At 37.4% G+C, this 20,412-nt stretch overlaps 1 pseudogene; it reads right to left on the reverse strand.

The window, feature by feature from the left end:
- Positions 1 to 675: 675 nt before the first annotated feature.
- On the reverse strand, positions 676 to 19,162 carry LOC131606566 (glutathione S-transferase T2-like; annotated as a pseudogene).
- Positions 19,163 to 20,412: the final 1,250 nt, after the last annotated feature.

Here is a 20,412-nt window from a genome sequence, read left to right on the forward strand (position 1 = left end):
AAAAAGGTAACATGAAATAAAGCAGCATAAATTTCATCCATCTGATTTAGTCAATTGACTAATTTTATGTAGGATATAAGTTCCAGAATTATAGTCCACAGTAAAAATAAAAGCAAGTGTGTAGAGAATCTCATCTTCGGTCACCTTCTCAGATGAGGACAAGTGGCTCCGATGGCCACTTGTCACCCTCACAGCATGCAACACTCTTCCTCTATAGAGAAATCACGTGGGAGAGAGTGGCAAGCATGGGGAACAAACAAACGTCATCATTCATCACCATTAAGTTCTTCTTCAATCACCTCCCAAAAAAGTTTGTTGAGGTTGTTTGAATTGTTTGAATCCATTGAAGTGAGAGAATGATGATAGAAAAATGATAGAAGAGTGAGAGAATGATGATAGAAGTGTGATAGAAAAATGATAGAAGAGTGTGAAAAGAATGAGAGTATATATAAGGCTAGTTTGAATAACGGCTAGTTTGAATAACGACTAGTTTGAATAACGGCTAGTTTGAATAACGGCTAGTTTAAATAACGGCTAGTTTGAATAACGGCTAGTTTGAATAATATTTAAATATAAAAAAATACTTGAACATTGCATCTTATTACAATAGTCGTTGATACATAACAAGTACTACATAATATTTAAATATAATAAATACTAGAACATTGCATATTATTACCATCCATATTTTTCTTTTAGGTTATTACAACGTTTTTCATGAAATTCACGTTGACTATCATTCATCTTAGAAGTGTCTGACATTATGAATTGCATTGCTTCAAACTCCATCTTTTCCTTGACTAATTTGTTTTCTTCCTCCTTAAGTCGTGCTAGATTTTCCATTACTTCCATTCTTTTATTCCTTGTATCGGAAATAATACTAGAAGGAGGTTCAGTTGCATTTGCATTTTCCTTTGCCTTACCTTTTCGTTTTGCCGCCTTTTGTCCCATTGGACGCTCCATTGGAGATGATGAGTTTAACTCATAACTTGAAGGTGTCTCTGAGTTTAGCGATGCCGTGTATGAACCACTAGCAGAATTCTTTGTTCTCTTTGAAGAATTTTCAGTGAATGCTCCCATCCATTTAGGTTCATCTTTTAAAAGCCGCCATGCATACTCAAGATTGAATGGTGCACCTTCATCTTGTTCATAAAAAGCATGCGCATTGATTAAGATATCTTTCTCTGATGCCCCACTTTTTTTCCATGAACAGCTTGTTTGTAACACCCGGCAAATTTTTGAACACAACCATTTATTCGATGCCATCGAGATTTTAATTGGCCTTGTAGCTTTTCTCGTGACTGCCCACGATATTGGTTATAATTATCGGTGATTCTTAACCAAAAGCTATCAACTTTTTGATCAACTCCCACAATTGGATCCTTTGAAACATTAAGCCATGATTGCATAAGAAGTGTATTCTCTTCCCTTGTGAATACCTCTCGAGGTTTTTTTTTAACAGAACGCCTTTGTTCTTTTTCAATTGTAGTATTTTCAATACCAACTTGAGTTGAAAATTGTGGAACTTGGCGTTCATACATAAACCCATTTGGTTTTTCGGGTTCATGATGAGAAAAATTCACCCCATGAGTATTGTCATACCCCAAAATTTGCCCTCCTCTTCAAAGACTTAAAGTTCAGGGGTTTTCTCAAGTCACTCTCTCCCATTCACAACTAGGGTTTGCACTTCATCAAAAGAATTTGAATCTCAAAAGGCCACTAAAAGGTCATCTTGTTCAAAAGCCCATAGCATGAGCATGGAGACTTCAATGGAGATGAAACCAAAAGTAGTATTTAGAGGACTCTTTGAGCTTCCCAGAAAGTCCTAAAACTCTCCCATACAATAAAAATCGAGAGAGTTATGACTCGTTGGAGTTGGCAATATTTGTGAAAAGATACAAGGATTAATTTGGGTAATTTGGAGGTTTTTTGATTAAATGGACCCATCACTTGGTTTCTAAAACATGCCCATTAGAAGAAGGCCTTTGAGCCCATTATTTTTAATATATTTATTTGAGTTTATTTGGATGTTCATTCATTTAGATATTGAGTAAATTATTAAAAAAAAAAAAAGATAAATATATATATATATATATATATATATATATATATATATATATATATATATATATATATATATATATATATATATATATATATATATATATATATATATATATATATATATATATATATATATATATATATATATATATATATTTAGGGGAATTAAATCACAAATAAAATTTGGAATTTATTTGGGACTAATAGAACCGTAAAAGTGGGATTTGGGATTTGTTTTGTTGATTGATAATTCAAAATAGAAAGTTGCAATATCCCTTCCAAATCAAGTTTCAATTTCTAAAAATTAGGAGATTTGATATTGATTTCTTAGACCTAATGCACTCCCCATAAATACTGGGATGAATTCATAAGCAGGGGAGTTTTTTTTAGACAGAAATTGGAGGCAGAACCCTCCCCTCAAAAGGGAAGAAACCGTGAAAAAAGCTGAAGTTGCAGACCAAGATTCAGGTCGATTCGGATCAAAGGACGCATCTTGTTCAATCCCTTAGCGTTTTTGGATGCAAACCGATCCTCATCATTGACCAGAAGGCGTTGGGACGTGTCCTCATACTCATGTTTTTTATGTCAAACCTGTTTTGATTCGTATTCGTTCATGGAGGGATCACAAAGCATTTTTTGATATATAATTGTGTTTATAACATTGTTTGAAAACTATCTGGACCATTCAATTGAATTTTTGCTGCAGGTTTCAAGAATCACCATTGTTAGGGCTCTTGAACCCCAATTTGGGGATTTCGGTTTGAAGAGAAATTAGGACAAGTCATGGGCTCCATTATATTTAGGAGATGATGATTATATGTTTTGGACCTTCGTTTGGTGTTTATTGATGTCGATTTGCAGGATCCTAAGGAGAAGACCTACGGCAACGGAGCAAAACCGTAGCCAAAGGTTTGCCCAGTTTTGCAGAGTTTCGGATGGAGAAGAAGATAGAGGCGCGCGCAGGTTTTAAAAAAGGTCACGTGTTTTTTTCATATATTATGGCTTGTGGCTATCACGTTAACATAAGGCTGATGCAACGCGTATGGCTAGGTGCTTTTGTTGGTGAACGAGATAACCTGGGTTCGATCCCCAGGCCTTGCACTATTTTTTCCAAACTATTTCTTTGCAGATTTCATGTATCTCTCGCGCGAAGGAACACGTTGTACCTCATGCATCAACCCTCAGATCTCACGCATGGTAGATCTCACGCATATGAACGCAGTCCCACCATGGATCTGCAAGGGCGCACCACATTAGACTATTGCCAGGTTTCTTTGTATATATTCATTTTATTTTATTATGTATTTAGATTAAACATTAGATAAATAGGTTTAAATGAATTAATTTATTCTATTTAGGATTAGGATAGTATAAAAATAGGATTAGGCTAATAATTAATTAGGATTATTCCGATTATCTCGATTTTTCGATTTAATTTATTTTAATTAATTTTAATTATTATAAAAATCATAAAAACCCTAGGAGTGTTAACCAAAGTATTAGGGTTTGCCCGATCTCATTGCCTATTTGGCGCAACATTAACCTTAATTAATTCTCTCCTCGACCCGACTAAATCTATTAGTCGCAGTAGACGAGAGATAAAATAAAAACGATAAACTCTAACTTCCCCTTTAACGGATAAATGGCGGATGAATATCTATCTCATCCCGCCTTCGAATTAGTCGACTCTCTATGTCGTACTGATCAAATATCTGAATAAAGCGATAAAATAATTTAATTAATCCTTTATTTCAATTCTCTTCTCGACCCGACTAAATCTATTAGTCGCATTAGGCAAGAGATAAAAAATATACAAAATCTAAAACGCATTCAATTTGCTGCCCGCGACGATCAATCTATCGATCCGAGTAACCAGCAATGCCCATTAATCCGTTAACTATAATGATCAAACCTATTGATCACTGCAACTAACGGTGACATATTAAATCAGTGTTGCACACCCAAGCATCTAAAACACACTAAACCACGACACTACGGATTTTCATCTTGTCAACACTGCGATGTTCATAACTACGATAAGGTAATTCAAAATACCTTCGAACTTCGCATTTCAAAACAATTTCAAAACAACTTCAAATACAATCAAATTCAAATTCTAAGGCGTACAATCTTGTGCCCGAACTACGTTGACTCTGATTCTCCCTAAGGAGATACGTAGGCACTTGGATAACCAAGGCGAGTCCCCCTCCCTAAAATCTCAATTCACTTACAATCTCAATTTTGCCCTTTTCACTTCTTTAGCTATTATCCTTAATATTTTAGCCATAAGCCTTAACCTTAGATACAAACCTTAGGAAAGGGTTGAGGGTGCCTAACACCTTCCCTCGACCTGATTATAATAACTTACCCATATTTCTTAAACTGCGTAGGGTTTCCTATTCGCCCTTCAGAATAGGTGGCGACTCTAAACCTTTATTTTTAGGGCAGGTTGCTACAGCTGGCGACTCTGCTGGGGATTAGTGATAACAAAACTGTAAATTATTACGCTCCTTTAGGTTTTGACAGGGTTTAGGTTTTGGCGAATCAATTAGGGTTTGGCGAATTATTTTTAGGGTTTGGCTGATTTGCCAAAACTAGGGTTGTGAATTAGGATTTGTTTTTTTTTTCTTTATTTAAATATTTAATTTAATTTATTTATTTTATTTATTTATGGTTTTATTTACAGTAATTATCTTTTGCAGTAATTTTTAAATGTTTATTTAATTATTACCTGTTTTACTGTATTTTATGGGATATGTATATATTGCTGTTAAGCCTAAGCGTGGGAATTATAATAATGACCAGAGGGGAATTACATCGCCTAGGAGTCTTATTATAATTCCACTCAGAGTGGGTTGAATATCCGGGAAGGTCTAATACGAGGCTTGACCTTATTGAGGGTTGGACTAGGTATTTGGCTGATCTCTCTGGGAACCTACCCCTAAAACTCGAACCTCATGGATAAAATGAGTTGTTCTAAAATCCAAAGAGACAAAAAGTCTAGGCGGCTACGAACGACCCCATGAGACCTTCTAGAACACACCAATGGGAAGGGTGGGCACCCTAAGCCGTTACGTCGAACCTATGAACCTAGGGCTTATGTGCTTATGTGCTTATTATATACGCAATTTATATACTGCGAATGTCTTGCGTTTAATCTTTGCAGGTATTCCTACGGGTTCCCTGGCCTGCAGGGATTCTGTTTCCAAGACCATGTCCTTCCCACGAGGGACATCTACCTTTATGCACGTTGATTGGCCTCTCGATGGACATGAGACTTAGTGACTGTCATGAACGGTCACTCTGCGCCTGTATCTATGTACTCCCTAGCCTGTAGGGACTTTCCTTATATATCCTTGTATTCTTACAACTACATGCCCTTCCCACGAAGGACATCCTCGTTTACGCACGTCGATTGGCCTCTCGATGGCCATGCGATCCAGTGACTATTTTGAACAGTCACCATGTGCTTACATCTACGAGTTCCCTAGCCTGCAGGGATTATATTTCTAAAATCGCATCCTTCGTACGAAGGACATATTTGTTAGCATACGTCAATTGGCCTCTCGATGGTCATGCGATTCAATGACTGTCTTGAACGGTCACCCCGTGCTTACATCTACGCGTTCCCTAGCCTGTAGGGATTATATTTCTAAAAACGCATCCTTCATACAAAGGACATCTTTGTTAGCATACGCCAATTGGCCTCTCGATGGCCATGCGATTCAGTGACTATCTTGAACGGTCACCCTGTGCTTGCTCTTACGCACTCCCTAGCCCGTAGGGATTTTCTTTTACGTCCATGTGTTTCTACAACAACGTGTCCTTCCCCTGAAGGACATCTGATCAGTGGTTTTCACACATATATTTACCATTGTTTTTAAGTATTTTTAAGTTATGTTATTTAGTGTTTTATTTCATTATTCGTCATTTTATGCTTTGGTTGTATGTTTTAATGTTTTCAGGATCATATGAATAAATCTGGAAATAAGGAAGAAAAGTGGAGTTCTGAAGGCTGCACGGCCCGTGCAGACCTGCACGGCCCGTGCAGAATCAAATGTCATCTCCCATACAAAAACCAGAGAGTTTGCACGGGCGCCCGTGCAGCTTGGCACGGCCCGTGCAGGATTTATTGGAAAAGTCTGGGAGTTGCACGGGCTGCGCAGACCTGCACGGCCCGTGCAGGTTGCACGGACAGAATTTCTATTTTTTGGAATTTTCAAGTACACTTATCTGGAAGGGCATTTTTGGCATTTGACTTGGCTGTAATTGACCTAGACTATTTAAGTTAATTTCTAAAATGGCCAGAGGGACTTTTTGGCTAGGAGAAGACACGATTGAAGATTGGAGAAAACAAGGGTTTGGGAGAGAAGAAGGTTTTCATGAACGGAAGCGATTGAAGATCAACTTTCATCTCAATTCTTGTAATGTATCTACTTTATATTTTGTTTTCTTTGAACAATATGAGTAACTAAACCCTAATGCTAGGGGGTGTCCCTGATTTGATTCTGTAATGATTTTGAATTCCTGAGTTCATCAATAGATTTGTTTTCTTATTTAATTTAATTGTACAAGGTCTTTATGCTTTCTTTGTCGGACCAACAAGATTGATTTACGGTTAACAACCAGCTGGACAGCGGTTGTTAAGGTTTTTGTACGATTAGACTATAGTAGATATCACCTAGGACTAGGGATACCCTATAGTTACCGGTTAACTCTTGATAACATAAAGGCTTGATTTCATCATAATTCTTTAAGGACTTAGGATTTAGGATGAATGTTCAAAGGTTTTCCCACTAAGGACTTAGGGGAAAATAATCTAAAGGGCGGTAATTAAAGGTTATGAACTTGTTGAAGAGATCTAAATCCAAGGTTATTACAAGAACAATCACACACTTTACCCTAGCATAATACTCATATTTGTCAAAAAGCCAATTTACTTTTCTGCTTATTTTAATTATTGTTTAGTGACAATTTGCAAACAAAACCCCAGTGAAGTTTTTGTTTAATTGAACCTTGAATTGAACTCATTATTCCTGCGCAGTCCCTGAGATCGACATTCGGGGAATTTTCCCTATTATTACAAGAGGCAAAATAGTACACTTGCTATTTTACCGATCAAGTTTTTGGCGCCGTTGCCGGGGACTGCCAAAATATAGAGTTTTAATTTTAGTTCAATTGAAATTTTGTTGCTCGTCAGCTAAAATTTTGTTTCAAGTTTTTGTTTATTTGAATTTGATTTTATTATAAAAAAGAAAAAAAAAGGTTGATTATTTTTGCTTCATGAATTCTTCTATACTTTGCTACTAACAAATTGTCTAGGTTTTGTAGCTATGTATTGTTTTGATACATTGCCACCTGTATCTCCTGCATGTTGGTCGCCTGATTCAGGAGTCACCTTGGAAGAGGCGACTAAAATTTTCAAAGCATATAAGAGGGAGGTAAGAATCCTTATGAATGAATGTAAGGAAGCTAACTTTTATCCAGATAGGTTTATTTGGAGAAAGTTACAGTTGGAAGAAGAGTATGTGGAACCAGAAGAAAAATGCTTAACATCAGATGAAGAGGAGGCAGTAAGAATAGAAGAATTTGAGGTAAAAAAGAAATATGGGGAAGAAGAAATAAGGAAACTTGAAGATGATCGAGTTTTGGATAAAACCACAAATTTAACAATTTGTGAAGATGTGGACATCCAACAAGAAAATTTTCAACAAAAGAGTCTCCCCAAAAACTATTTTTACAACAAGGCAGATGAAAGACAAGAAATTGACAAAGTATTGGAAGACATTTATGCCTTGTTCAATAAAATCAAGCTGAAAAGGATTTGGGAGCAACATCATCGGTACTTTAAGTTCATGGGATTGCTACCAAACAAAAGAAAGAAAAAAGATGATGTGTTCTTTGTGTCATATATGCCACCCTAACAAGGGGAATGGATCGTCGAGCCATGCGACGTTAAACTAAGCGCTTCGTGGGAGGCAACCCACGGTTTTAATAATTAATTTTTCTGTTTGTTTTTGTTATTTTCAGGAAATAAAAGAGGACGTCTCTGGTGAAAGCTTGGAAGTGATTACTAGAGTGCATTACCCTCTGTGAGTCACCTCTCTCAGGCTCGTTCTGAAACATTGAGGCCAATGTTTAGTTCAAGTTTGGGGGAGGCTCTTCTCTTTGCATTTTATTTTTATGTTATTTTTATGTTATTGGTATGATGTGAAACCATAAAGTGAATTCTGCCCAAATTTTGACCGAAATTTTAATTTTTGTTGAAGAAGTTTTGATCCTAAAGAGCGATCGGGAATAGTATATAGAGATGAAGCGAGGTTTGTTTGAGGACAGGAAGTGCGGAATAATGTGACAAGAAGAGGTTTGTTTAAACACCCTTGGTTCCCTAAAAGAAATACGAGTCTAACGTGTAGATTTGCACCATAGTACTTATCTCCTGAGAAGTACTTCTCGAGTAGTTTATTGATACAGTCGGGCATAATTCAGATTCACTTGCATGGTGACTGGTTGAGAAAAAAAAGAGATATAAAGTTGGCACCAAATGATGAAAAGGCGGTAAAAGGCAATCGGCTCGCTAAGTTGGGTAACCCTCACCCGGTTATTCAGCCCAAAGGAGATTGATCCCCAAACGTCGTCCAAAAGGACAATATATAACTGCAAAGTTTGAAAATTTCATCGGTAATAAAAAGTAGCCAATGCTGCTAGTTTGGTGCCACGAAAAGAAAATAAGAAGCCTTGATTCGTCTCATGCAAGTGATGAGTATTATAAGAGATGCAGTGCCTTAATATGATTGTCCGAATGAAAGAGGATGAAAATCGGAAAGAGACTTAAGTGCAAAGCATAGTTGGAGAGGTATCCGAAACGGGAGCTTGAGGTTTAATGTGGTAACAAAACTCGTCGCGTCATGTGAATGCCGAACCAACTGTTTCTTGATCAATACAGACGGATATCTCACGTATGAACACCGGGTGATTTGAGGGTCATTAACTTTTGTAATTGTCGCTTGAGGTCAAGCAACGGTTTAAGTTTGGGGGAGTTTGATCAGTGGTTTTCACACATATATTTACCATTGTTTTTAAGTATTTTTAAGTTATGTTATTTAGTGTTTTATTTCACTATTCGTCATTTTATGCTTTGGTTGTATGTTTTAATGTTTTCAGGATCATATGAATAAATCTGGAAATAAGGAAGAAAAGTGGAGTTCTGAAGGCTGCACGGCCCGTGCAGACCTGCACGGCCCGTGCAGAATCAAATGTCATCTCCCATACAAAAACCAGAGAGTTTGCACGGGCGCCCGTGCAGCTTGGCACGGCCCGTGCAGGATTTATTGGAAAAGTCTGGGAGTTGCACGGGCTGCGCAGACTTGCACGGCCCGTGCAGGTTGCACGGACAGAATTTCTATTTTTTGGAATTTTCAAGTACACTTATCTGGAAGGGCATTTTTGGCATTTGACTTGGCTGTAATTGACCTAGACTATTTAAGTTAATTTCTAAAATGGCCAGAGGGACTTTTTGGCTAGGAGAAGACACGATTGAAGATTGGAGAAAACAAGGGTTTGGGAGAGAAGAAGGTTTTCATGAACGGAAGCGATTGAAGATCAACTTTCATCTCAATTCTTGTAATGTATCTACTTTATATTTTGTTTTCTTTGAACAATATGAGTAACTAAACCCTAATGCTAGGGGGTGTCCCTGATTTGATTCTGTAATGATTTTGAATTCCTGAGTTCATCAATAGATTTGTTTTCTTATTTAATTTAATTGTACAAGGTCTTTATGCTTTCTTTGTCGGACCAACAAGATTGATTTACGGTTAACAACCAGCTGGACAGCGGTTGTTAAGGTTTTTGTACGATTAGACTATAGTAGATATCACCTAGGACTAGGGATACCCTATAGTTACCGGTTAACTCTTGATAACATAAAGGCTTGATTTCATCATAATTCTTTAAGGACTTAGGATTTAGGATGAATGTTCAAAGGTTTTCCCACTAAGGACTTAGGGGAAAATAATCTAAAGGGCGGTAATTAAAGGTTATGAACTTGTTGAAGAGATCTAAATCCAAGGTTATTACAAGAACAATCACACACTTTACCCTAGCATAATACTCATATTTGTCAAAAAGCCAATTTACTTTTCTGCTTATTTTAATTATTGTTTAGTGACAATTTGCAAACAAAACCCCAGTGAAGTTTTTGTTTAATTGAACCTTGAATTGAACTCATTATTCCTGCGCAGTCCCTGAGATCGACATTCGGGGAATTTTCCCTATTATTACAAGAGGCAAAATAGTACACTTGCTATTTTACCGATCAACATCCTCATTAATGCACGTCGATTGGCTTCACGATGGCCATGAGAGCTGGTAACTGTCTTAAACGGTCACCCCGTGCTTATTCCCGCGCACCCTCTAACTTGGGGGGTTTTGGATTTCCATTTACACATATTTCATCCCTAGCCTGTAGGGATTTCACTTCATTTGATATCATTCTTAGATAGGTTGTGTTCCGCATAGAGAACCTTCCTACGAGGGACAACTTCATTGGTACACGTCGAACGGCCTCTCGATGACCATGAGACTTGGTGATTGTCTTGAACGGTCACCAGCCGCTACCTTCTACATATTCCTTAATCTAAGGGATTTCCATTGGCGTGTCATAACATCTATCCTGCAAAGATTCCACAAGGGTCTAATGTCGCCTCTAAGGCTATCCCTAGGATTATACGTCACACGTCTGCATTGCATACAAGGAGCTATAATACAAGGAGTCTCTCGCATACGCATGCATTTGCATTTTCATGCATTCATACATTTACATTTGCATTTCTATCTTCGCCCGCATCCACGCTTTCCGCGCTAGCCGATTTCCTGAAACTCACAAAGAACTAAAAAGGATCATAAACTATGGAGAAAGGAGGATAAATCATTGAGAATGGGTTTGGAAAATAAGGATGTCTTTCACCATGCCAGACGCATGTCCATGCCTTGTCGTAACAGGATTATAAATACAACAAAGGTTATCATCGAGCAAGGATTAGTTCAACAAAGAAGTTCCCTCATAGATACACACAAGGGGTATCTAGTCATAAAGGGGCTCATCTTAGAACATATCAAATTTACAAGGATTCTCTACGATAACCTGGGGGCAAGGATTAGTCCAACCGGGGCAAAATCCTAAATAAAGATGCATAACTACGATGGAGAGAAGGCGACGTGTGTTAACATCACACCAAGGGGCAAAAGGGTCATAGGTTCTCTCTATCAATCTACAAACTTTGGAGTTCGCAAATGGTGTGATACTATCCTCTGGAAAAGCAAAAGAGGTTCAGTCTAAGGAAACTCATGAAGTTCCGAAACGACGAAAACCCACCCCTAATAATTCTTTTCTGACGGGTTTAACGTGCCCAAGGAAAATTCGAGGATACCCTTTACTTCCACAAGTCTAAGAACTAAGGAGTGAAACAAAGTCAATGGACCTACAAAGGAGATTGTCCCTAGGATCAATAGGTTTTGTCATGCTCACAATTTCAACCCTTTCGATCGCTAAGTGCTACTCAGGATAAAAGTTGTACCTTCGGATTAGCAATTCTAATGGGATGACCATGCAGGTTTTGGAGTCAATTCATTCGCTCGCGCACTTCTATTCTATTCTATTTCAAATTTAGGACTATTAACAAACTTAAGGGAGAATGACGAATACAAATAACTAAGTCCAGCTAAACATATGCTTTCAAGATAAGACCGAACCCATGATGTACAGGCATTGTTTCAATTCCCAAACAGTGGAGATATAAGGATGTTAATCCCTCGTCACCCCTTCGAGCCAGGAGTTGGAGTTTGTTTCTAATTTTTCAAATAAACCTTGATTTCAACCAGGGGCAGGGTAGATTTCGGTCAATTCAATGGTGTATTTTGGTTGTCAAGAGAATCAGTCAATCCAAGCGAGGTTAAAGCAAAGGTTCAAGCATAAGGACCAAGCAAAGCAAAGGTTCAAGCACATCTTCCTCCTCGTATTCATCCAAGAATGAGGAAGTAATGGAGATAACATTCACAACAATCTTCTTCCTCATTACATCATTCAAGATCGAGGAAGTATCAAAGGCGAAGCTTACAGATCAAAGTCGACATGGCAGTCACAACTTTCAATATCCAAGGATCAATCTCAAAAGAAGCATTCAAAAGAAAAAGGAGGAAAGCGCCAGCTAAGTCAAAATGGAAAATTCCATAAAAGAAAATAAAAAAAGACTTAGGCAAAAATTAGGGCATCCCGATGGATCAAACTCAAAGGATTTGGTTCATGCAAAAAATAAGGGATAAAAACAAAGGCGAAATACCAAGGATAATCTTGTGACTACTAAACCATCAAAGCTTCACATCAATGCTTGGACCTTTACAACACCTTTTTATCAGTGCTTAGGATCTTCACTAAGGCTTCTGCTCAACATCAAAACCGAAGCGATTCTCTTGCAAACAAAGCAAATCCATTGGATTAGGCAAATCTTTAAGACCTGGAGAACATCAAGGAGAAAAGAAAAGGGTGGGTTAAATAAATTTTGAGCCTTATATTCGTTATTTCTTAAAACCCTGAACCAAGGCCAAGTTACAACATTCAAAAGTCCTAATTGAGGTAAGGTTAACTACGAAAGCATATTAAGTAGGATTTTGTTATACTGACTCCTAGGTTTGTTAAAACTATTTCTAACCACTGCGCTTCTTCAAGCATTCATTTCTAATCATCCAGTCCTAATTCATGACGGACTTCGATTTGAAAACTTGCATACGCATCACATTGGAGTTACTTCTCAGAGGGTACAACATCATCTACGGATATACACTTAGCATCAAGGGGATCTCGAAACTGGTTAATCAAAGGCATTCATTTTTAATAAAGACTCTGGAATGGGGGAACCACATCTAGGGGGTTCTCCTAAACAGGGGCAAACTTTCAAGGATTACAGGGGCATACAATCAAAGATCCTATTTACTAGGGGCATTCTTCCTAAGGTTCGATCGACTTGGGGCACACCTCGAAGCAATAACAAATAGGGGCATGTCAAACATGGGAAGAATTCAAATTCAAAAGGATAGAACACTATGGATAGCCCTCCATATCCTGGAGATCAAGGGCATACCCTTCAATCTAAACGTCGAAGCATCTAACAAGGTTATTTCTCGGGGCACTTCCCTCATGGCTTGGAAATCATAGGCATTTTTTCCCACTAAACATTGGGGCATTGGATATCAAACCCATAAGGTGAACAATTCAAAGGTTAAAGGTGTGGAGAGCCCGAAAGGATTAAGGCATGGAGAATCCCGAAAGAGGTGGAAAGTCCCAAAAAAGGTGAAGGTGTGGAGAATTATATAAGGTGAATCATTCAAAGGTTAAAGGTGTGGAAAACCTCAAGAGGTTAAAGGTGTGGAGAACTTCCAAAGGTTAAAGGTGTAGTGATCCTCGAAAAGGTTAAAGGTACGAATTGCAAAAAGGTGAAAGACATGGAGAACTTTAAAAATCAAAAGGCGTGGAGTATTTCAAAAAAAAAAAAAAGAGCCAAACTGGGGCAAGGCGCACATCTAAAGGAAAAGGCGTTCTCATACTTTACAACCTCGAACAAATCTTTCTCCTTACTACGATCATCAAAGTTCAAAAGCAGGTATTGGGAAATCGCACTAGCGTCCAACAACCTTACAGCATCAGCAAACTATATCCGCTTTGGTTATTAACAACCTATCATTGGAGCATCATGCAAATACATATAAGTCACGCATTATACACGTTGGTTGATACATTACACCACACCTCTTCAAGCAGTCTTATCTGAGACAAATTACGATCCTTTCTAGGAACCTCTTTAGCTAGTCTTCTTTAAGACATTCTTTTGCTAAAGACTTTTCTAGGTAGTCTTTTCTAAGACATTCATTGTCCTTTCTAGGAATCTTTTCAGGTAGTCTTCTTTAAGACATTATTTTTCTAAGAACCTTTTCAGGTAGTCCTCTTTAAGACATTATTTTTCTAAGAACCTTTTCAGGTAGTCTTCTTTAAGACATTATTCTTCTAAAAAAAACCTTTTCAGGTAGTCTTCTTTAAGACATTATTTCTCCAAGAACCTTTTAGGGTAGTCTTCTTTAAGACAGACCTTTTCTAAGAATTTTTCTAGGTAGTCTTCTCTAAGACAATCATCGTTATTTCCAAGAACCTTTTTAGGTAGTCTTCTTCAAGACATTCTTTTTCTAAGTACATTTTTAGGTAGCCTTCTTTAAAACAATTTGTCATCCTTTTCAGTAACCTCTTCAGGTGGTCTTCTTTAAGACATTCTACGAACCTTTCTGGGTGGTCTTTTCTAAGACATTCACTGTCCTCTCCAAGAACCTCTTTAGGTAGTCTTTGTAAAACATTTTCAGCCTTTCCAGGTGGTCTTCTTCAAGGCAAATTTCATCTATTCTAGAAACTTTTTAGGTAGTCTTCTTTAGGACAATTCTTACGATCCTTTCTAGGAACCTCTTCAGGTATTCTTCTTTTAGACAAACATTCATGTCCATTCCGGAAACCTTTTCAAGTAGTCTTATAGAAGACATTATTTCGTCCCACTCATCACATCAATCAACATACGCATATGCATAAGCATTATCCACATTACCAAGTCGGCATAAGCATAGCCGTGGTGTAGGTGCAAACATGTATTAAATAAGTTCAATGGGTTTAAGGAGATAAAATCTCGGGATTGCATCAGCATACATACATACGCATTAACATATGCATATCTTCTAGTGCATTCACATACTACAAAAGCCTAGTTTCCGACCCACGTGTCGTGATTTTCCAACCCTCGTGTTGTGACGGGTGTATTTTCCGACCCACGTGTCGTGAGTTGCCAACCCTCGTGTTGGGACAGGTGTGTTTTCCGACCCTCGAGTCGTGAATATTTGGCGTGCTACTTTCTCCGACCCTCGAGTCGTGAGTCTCCAAACAAGTGAATCTTTTCCATGCAGGTAAGTTTGCTAGAACTATAGCAAATGATTTCTCTTATGCATGTAAGCTTGTCCGAACCAGGGCAAGTAATCCTAATGGTGCAGGTGAACTCGTCCGAACCAGGGCAAGTGATCCAAATGGTGTAGGAGGAATTTGTCCGAACCAGGGCAAATAATCCTAATGGTGCAGGTGAGCTTGTCAGAACTATGACAAGTAATCCCTAATGGTGCAGGTGAAATTTGTCTGAACCAGGACAAATAATCCTAATGATGCAGGTGAAATTTGTCCGAACTAGGGCAGATGATCCAAATGGTGCAGGTAAGCTTGTCCGAACAAGGGCAAGTGATTCCTAATGGTGCAGGTGAGTTTGTCAAAACTATGACAAGTAATCCTATTGGTGCAGGTGAACTTGCTAAGAACTATAGCAAGTGATCTTTTTGGGGTTCACAAACTACAGAAACTTACTAGAACTATAGTAAGTGGAGTTCACAGACTACGGAAGATTGCTAGCGCTATAGCAAGTCAACTATCTTCTACACAACAAACTGCGAGTCGTCGCTGTTGACAGTTACATTTACCCATCACGTTAGTCCCTCGGTAGTGATCAAAGGGTTTTACAAGGGGTTCTTCAAGAAGGTTTATCACGTTAGTCCCTCGGCAGTGATCTACTTCGGAAAAAAAAACACACACAAAGGGGTTTCATAAAGGGTTTTACAACAAGAGTTCAAAGGTTTCTCAATTGGGTTTATCACGTTAGTCCCTCGACAGTGATCTTCTCCAAAACGTCATCAACGACAAACAAAGGTTTTTTCTCTTTTTACTAACATACTTCATTCATACATAATGCATATACATACATCGCTCTCATTTATTTTGAGAAGTTCGCTGCATCATGCATCGCATGCATCATAACATTGCATAAATTTCAGGTTGCCTTTTTAGGCTACGCTACAATCAAAGCAAGTGGTTCCTTTTGAAAGCATCTGCTTCACATCATGAGAAATGGTGTTTACCTTGGGTGGCATCTTTAAGCCCATCCCCCACATAACTCTTTCCTGAACAAATGCAAATTTCAGGGCATTTCAGTGTCCAATCATCTTCTACCTTTAGATCATGATAGGCAGACGTGCCTATCTAACTCTTCAGGTTTAAGAAGTGCCTATCTAACTCTTCAGGTTTAAGAAGATTGAACAGGGGCAGCTGTCATACCCCAAAATTTGCCCTCTTCTTCAAAGACTTAAAGTTCAGGGGTTTTCTCAAGTCACTCTCTCCCATTCACAACTAGGGTTTGCACTTCATCAAAAGAATTTGAATCTCAAAAGGCCATTAAAAGGTCATCTTGTTCAAAAGCCCATAGCATGAGCATGGAGACTTCAATGGAGATGAAACCAAAAGTAGTATTTAGAGGACTCTTTGAGCTTCCCAGAAAGTCCTAAAACTCTCCCATACAATAAAAATCGAGAGAGTTATGACTCGTTGGAGTTGGCAATATTTGTGAAAAGATACAAGGATTAATTTGGGTAATTTGGAGGTTTTTTGATTAAATGGACCCATCACTTGGTTTCTAAAACATGCCCATTAGAAGAAGGCCTTTGAGCCCATTATTTTTAATATATTTATTTGGGTTTATTTGGATGTTCATTCATTTAGATATTGAGTAAATTATTTAAAAATATATATATATATATATATATATATATATATATATATATATATATATATATATATATATATTTAGGGGAATTAAATCACAAATAAAATTTGGAATTTATTTGGGACTAATAGAACCGTAAAAGTGGGATTTGGGATTTGTTTTGTTGATTGGTAATTCAAAATAGAAAGTTGCAATATCCCTTCCAAATCAAGTTTCAATTTCTAAAAATTAGGAGATTTGATATTGATTTCTTAGACCTAATGCATTCCCCATAAATACTGGGATGAATTCATGAGCAGGGGAGTTTTTTTTAGACAAAAATTGGAGGCAGAACCCTCCCCTCAAAAGGGAAGAAACCGTGAAAAAAGCTGAAGTTGCAGACCAAGATTCAGGTCGATTCGGATCAAAGGACGCATCTTGTTCAATCCCTTAGCGTTTTTGGATGCAAACCGATCCTCATCATTGACCAGAAGACGTTGGGACGTGTCCTCATACTCACGTTTTTTATGTCAAACCTGTTTTGATTCGTATTCGTTCATGGAGGGATCACAAAGCATTTTTTGATATATAATTGTGTTTATAACATTGTTTGAAAACTATCTGGACCATTCAATTGAATTTTTGCTGCAGGTTTCAAGAATCACCATTGTTAGGGCTCTTGAACCCCAATTTGGGGATTTCGGTTTGAAGAGAAATTAGGACAAGTCATGGGCTCCATTATATTTAGGAGATGATGATTATATGTTTTGGACCTTCGTTTGGTGTTTATTGATGTCGATTTGCAGGATCCTAAGGAGAAGACCTCGGCAACGGAGCAAAACCGTAGCCAAAGGTTTGCCCAGTTTTGCAGAGTTTCGGATGAAGAAGAAGATAGAGGCGCGCGCAGGTTTTAAAAAAGGTCACGTGTTTTTTTCATATATTATGGCTTGTGGCTATCACGTTAACATAAGGCTGATGCAGCGCGTATGGCTAGGTGCTTTTGTTGGTGAACGAGATAACCTGGGTTCGATCCCCAGGCCTTGCACTATTTTTTCCAAACTATTTCTTTGCAGATTTCATGTATCTCTCGTGCGAAGGAACACGTTGTACCTCATGCATCAACCCTCAGATCTCACGCATGGTAGATCTCACGCATATGAACGCAGTCCCACCATGGATCTGCAAGGGCGCACCACACTAGACTATTGCCAGGTTTCTTTGTATATATTCATTTTATTTTATTATGTATTTAGATTAAACATTAGATAAATAGGTTTAAATGAATTAATTTATTCTAATTAGGATTAGGATAGTATAAAAATAGGATTAGGCTAATAATTAATTAGGATTATTCCGATTATCTCGATTTTTCAATTTAATTTATTTTAATTAATTTTAATTATTATAAAAATCATAAAAACCCTAGGAGGGTTAACCAAAGTATTAGGGTTTGCCCGATCCCATTGCCTATTTGGCGCAACATTAACCTTAATTAATTCTCTCCTCGACCCGACTAAATCTATTAGTCGCAGTAGACGAGAGATAAAATAAAAACGATAAACTCTAACTTCCCCTTTAACGGATAAATGGCGGATGAATATCTATCTCATCCTGCCTTCGAATTAGTCGACTCTCTATGTCGTACTGATCAAATATCTGAATAAAGCAATAAAATAATTTAATTAATCCTTTATTTCAATTCTCTTCTCGACCCGACTAAATCTATTAGTCGCATTAGGCAAGAGATAAAAAATATAAAAAATCTAAAACACATTCAATTTGCTGCCCGCGACGATCAATCTATCGATCCGAGTAACCAGCAATGCCCATTAATCCGTTAACTATAATGATCAAACCTATTGATCACTCCAACTAACGGTGACATATTAAATCAGGGTTGTACGCCCAAGCATCTAAAACACACTAAACCACGACACTACGGATTTTCATCCCGTCAACACTGCGATGTTCATAACTACGATAAGGTAATTCAAAATACCTTCGAACTTCGCATTTCAAAACAATTTCAAAACAACTTCAAATACAATCAAATTCAAATTCTAAGGCGTAAATTCTAAGGCGTACAACTTCAAAACAACTTCTCAATTTTGCCCTTTTCACTTCTTTAGCTATTATCCTAAATATTTTAGCCATAAGCCTTAACCTTAGATACAAACCTTAGGAAAGGGTTGAGGGTGCCTAACACCTTCCCTCGACCTGATTATAATACCTTACCCAGATTTCTTAAACTGCGTAGGGTTTCCTATTCGCCCTTCAGAATAGGTGGCGACTCTAAACCTTTATTTTTAGGGCAGGTTGCTACAAGTATTTATCTGTGGTCTAAAATAAATATTTGGGTTGTTTGGTGGCGGAAAAAATACGGTAGAGTTTATTGGCGGTGGGGGAAATTGAGAATTTTGCGGATTGGAATTTTGCTGATTTTGCATGAGATGGAACATAGATTGTTGAAAATTATATTGATTAGGGTGCATTTGCCCTTAACAATAATAATTTGAACTAAGAAGATGAAAAATTTGGTAAAATATATGATCAATTGAAGGCTAATAAGAAAAAATTGTGAGAGAAAAATTAAAATACTATGACTAAGGAGTAAATTTATGAGATAAAATATGACTAACATTTGCTTCTATTTATAACCAAATAAATTATAAAAAAAAAATTGAAAAGAAAAAGAGCCGTTGAATAGAAAGTACCGTTTGAAAAAAAAAATTAACACAAAAAGAGCTTTTAGTTATATTATTATTTTAATAGAAAGTACCGTTGCTTTCCATCATCACGTGTGCTTAGCAGGTGGAGTTCAATTTTTAAATTTTTCTTACAGCTGGCGTACGACACGGTTTTACCTTACCGTTGTAGATGGCCATAATCATAATTTTCAAACTTCAAATGAACTCCACATTCTTTTTCACAAATTCTCTCTCTCTATCTCTCTCTCATTTTTATAAAAAACGAAAAAGAAGTGAACAAAGTAAAAAAAAAGAACAACGTGGTTGTAAGGATGAAGCTTCACGGCAGCTCACATGGAGATCACGGTGGCCAGAGCTTCTCTGGCGCGGTGGCCGACAATAAAGGTTCCAGAAATCAAAATAAATCACATGGTTCCACTTGGTTTCATCTCCTCATCGTGAATCCATGTTTAGTTTTTTCTAAAAATCAACACAAACTCGTAGATCTGCAAAAGAAGTTTGAAATGTCTAAGTTCAAAATGTAGCACAACAGTGCATGAATCACGAAAATAAAGATGGATTCGGGTTAAGATGAATATTCTAAACCTTTTGGAGTAAATAAGTTAAAGGGCGGTGGTTAATATGAACTCCGACGCGGTTACGTTTTTCGGCCATGGTTTTCGGTCAGGTGACGAGTTCAGGTGAGTTTATTTCTTTCTATTATGATTTATCAATCTCTGATTCTGAAAACAGGTCCTTTGGTTAGTGTGAGTCAATGCTCTTATAGTGTAGAAATTAGAGTTTGAAATGAATAACGTGGGATGAGAAAAAATCTGAGTTTGTGTCGAGGTCAGGTTCAAACAAAATGTCAATTTCTCCTTGTGGCAGCCCAAATCCGAATATGCTATCAATTCAGTCTAATAATTCACATTTTTTTTGTTTGCAAATTGTGTTATGCTGTATTTAACTTGGGCTTGATTTAACAACTTTATGGATTTTTTGTTTTTTAACAATGCTTGGGCCATGATTGAAGACAAATATGCTAATTTTCCTTC

This window comes from Vicia villosa, linkage group LG5 (assembly GCF_029867415.1).
Source record: "Vicia villosa cultivar HV-30 ecotype Madison, WI linkage group LG5, Vvil1.0, whole genome shotgun sequence".
Lineage (NCBI taxonomy): Eukaryota > Viridiplantae > Streptophyta > Magnoliopsida > Fabales > Fabaceae > Vicia > Vicia villosa.